Consider the following 3,842-nt stretch of genomic DNA (forward strand, 5'->3'; position numbering starts at 1 on the left):
CCTCAAAGTGTCCATACCATCAATCCAGTGTCATAATGTGTTGTAGAAAGAATGTCTTATATGGATTATTGATGTTTTGGCAGGCGATTCACAGTCCTTCTACTTTCAAATCTGGATCAGTTTCCAAAATTTCCATCGTGTACCAAGGTATGCCTGAGCTATGCTTAGAAACTCCTGGTGTTAGGAGTTTGAAATATCCAGAAATCATCCCCTCTACCTTTTCCTCTTTCACCTTGTAAGAGGTGAAACTGAGGCTCAGAAATGAGTTGGCACTAGAACCCAGGAATCTTTCACTGACTGGGCCACACTATTCACTTTACTTTCGACATGAGCTAACATTCCCCTCACATGCCTCCCAGTGTAAATCAAACTCATTTTAGTAAACACTTTTTCCTTAGTGACCTTCAGAATGTAAGTGATAAAAACCCAAATCAAACTAACATGGGCTTATCTGATTGTAGAGAGTACAGGCCCAAGTGTTTCCACATGATCCAATGATGCCATCTGGACATGGTCTCACTCTTCCCTTATCTTGTCTCTGCTTTCAGTTATATTGGCTCAGTTTCCAGGCAGACTCTCTCTTTGTCCTGGCAGGAGGGCTGCCAGACGTGCCACATGTATGCCCCACCCTGTTTTTAACTCCAGCTGAAATAAAGAGCTATCCCACCCTCCACGCACAAGTGTCATAGGGTTGCATGCCATTGATTAGACTGACTTGGTCACTTATTCATCTTCCAAAAATCACTGTGGCTAAGTTAGATAGAATAAAATAACTGTGCCCACACTCAAGTCCACAGGGGAATGAGCCCTAGTAAATCACAGGGATTATGAGTGGGAGAAGGTAGCTCTTAAAGTAGAGTCAGAGCAACGAAAGGAGTCTGAAGTGGGGTGACATTTTATCTCCAACTTTTTTAGCATTGTGGGCTTATGATGAAAATGGAAAAAAAAAAAAACAAAACCAAACCAGACTAAATTTCTGTCAATTTTACTATTATTTCAAACTCTTTTCAGACAATGTATCTCCTTTTGCTTACACCCAGGAAGAATTGCCATCATGGTTAACCCTCCCTAATTTTTGGTAAGTCACTGTCTCTAATAACACAGGGAAAGGAAAATATACCAAGTTTCCATTATAAATGTAGATCAAGAAAATGAAGATGACTGTTTAATAATACTAATAGTATCTGAGTGCATACAGTACTTTGTACGTTATAGAATGCTTTCACATTGATATTAAAAGACTCTTCCTTCTGTGTCACAGATGAGGAAACTGAGGTTTAGAGAGTTGAAATGGAGTTCCTAAGGTCACATGGAAAGTTAAGGTCTGTTTGTCCAGTTTCTCTAAGTTGTGGGCTTTTCTATTTATACCCTAGATCAAACATCAAGTTTCATTTTCATTGTCAGCCCTTTGCTTCTAATAGGTGTCAGAGTCACAGAAAGAGAAAATCATGAGTTAAAAATAAATATGACGAGCCTTGGGGTCAACGAATATCAGGATAAAAGTTCCCATAATGAAAAAATATCGATTTTCAGAGAGAAATTAGGAGCATCTGTATTTTGCCAAATGCAAAAATATTTTCCGATTAAGCCCTGTACATTCCCAAACATAACTATTACTATTATTATTAATTATAAAGATCAAGAGCTTTTTTTTTTTTTCAGGACATTCTTTAGACATGCTGGTGATTTATAGATAAAACAAAATCTTTAGCCACAGCCCTAATGTGGCAACTCAGAACATTTTCGGGGACACTGACACTGTCAAGCCAAACAACAACCCTGAGAATTTTTCAGCAGTATTCAAAAACTTTAGTGGTCATGACAATACCTATGTTTCTTATGGAAAATATGGGGTCACTAGGTACTATTCCCAAGCTTACTAAATTAGAATCTTTGGTTATGACCAAGGCAATATTCTTTCAATAAATTCCCCAATATGGGTTTCATGCCTGGAAAGGTTTTGGTTATTAAAGTAATTCATGTTTTCCTCTAATAAATATAAAATATGTACTATAGATACTTTCCTACATTGGAATATATCAGTAAAAAATAAAGACAGGACTCATACCCTTAAGGATATACATTCTACCAGGAGAGACAGATGGAAAAGAGCAAAATAGATAATTCAGCTATATAATATCATGGATGGAGAAAAAGTAGAGCAAGGGATGGGGTTAGGAATACCAGAGTGGGTGTAGTTAGGGATTAGAGGGCAAGTAACTACTAAAATAAATAAATTGGTAAGGATAGAACTCACTGAAAGACTTGAAGGGGTTGAGGGAATTAATCAAGTATATTCTGAGGAGAATGGTTCTAGGCAGAGTGAACAGAGTAAAAGCCCTGCAAGATACAGCAAGGAGGTCAGTGTGTTTGGAGCTCAGAGAGTCAGGGGAAGAGTAAGATTCAGCCTCAATTAGGCAAGTGCAGAGAACCAGGTTGTGTATGAACTTTCAGGACATTTATAAAAGTTGGCTTTTACTCTGATTGAGTTGAGGAGCCATGCAGCATTGTGAGCAGAGGAATTCCATGATCAAAGGGATCACTCTGAGTGTTGTGTTGAAAACAGTCTGTAGATTGGGAAGGGCCACAGCAAGAAGATCGGCTAGGAGGCTGTTGAAAAAGGCCAGGCTAAGAGTGGTAGCTCAGAGAAGGGTGGTAACAGGTAGAGAGAGTGAGAAGTGACAAGCTTCTGGATATATTTTGAAGTTGTAACCACCACGATCTTCTGATGAATTGTATGTAAGGTAAGAGAAGAAGAGGAACAAAAAACCACTACAGGGGTCTTGGCCAGAGTAGCTGAAGTTGCCAGCAATTTTGGGAGAAAGAGCAGTTTTGACTATTTTCGGTTTGAGAGGTCCATTAGACATCCAAAATATAATGCCAAGCAAGTGCCTGAGGTTTAAGAAAGAAGTATAGAATGAAGATACAGATATGAGGCACTTCAACAGGAAGAATTTGGGGTCCGATGAGAAACCAGCAAATGACTCCAAGAAGGGGCAATCACTGACGTAGAAGCAAAACCCAGAGAGTGCCAAGAAGGTTGGTTCCATGAGAAAATTGTCCATTATGAAATAGTTTATGCTGTCACTTAACACTACACTTAACCATATTCAGGATTACTTTTGGTTCTGCAGAATGTGTGGATTCTATTTGGCTATTTAACAAATAGTTACTAAGCATATGCTATGTGCTAGGCAGACTGCTGGGAATTAATCATCAACCTCTAGAGTCAGGAAAGCTCTCTCAGATGAAGTGATGTCTAAATTTTTACAAAGAAAAGATGAATAGAAATTAATGAGGGAGAGAGTTTTGGGGATGATGGAAAATGTTTCAGGAAGAAGAAACACCAAATTTCTAGAGGCAACTAGTATCTCTGTGAAATTGAAAGTAATTCAGCCAGGTGGGATCCCAGGATTCAAGCACCGGATGGAAGAAGCAAGGTCTAGAAATGAGCAATAGACAGATCACAAGGGACCTTGAGAACCAGGATAAATTGGTGCTTTTCCTAAGGACAGAGTAGAAACTTTAAAGAAGGGAAGTGACATGATTAATTTGCATTTTGACATTACCTTGGTTGCTTTATAACATATGGGCTGGTGTGATGGTTAATTTTATGTGTCAAGTTGGCTAGACCATTATGCCTAGATACATGGTCAAATACTATTCTGGGTATTTCTGTTGACATTTAAATCAGTGGCCTTTCCAGATTGTGTGTGGGCCTCATCCAATCAGTTGAAGCCTGAATAGAACAAAAGATTGACCTTCCCTGAGCAAGAAGAAATTCTGCCAGCAGATGGCCTTTGGACTTGAACCACAACTTTGGATCTTTTCTGGCCTCTAGC

The sequence above is a fragment of the Mirounga leonina genome, unplaced genomic scaffold (genome assembly GCF_011800145.1).
Source record: "Mirounga leonina isolate KUSES-001 unplaced genomic scaffold, KU_Mleo_1.0 Mir_104, whole genome shotgun sequence".
In the NCBI taxonomy this organism is placed as follows: Eukaryota; Metazoa; Chordata; class Mammalia; order Carnivora; family Phocidae; genus Mirounga; species Mirounga leonina.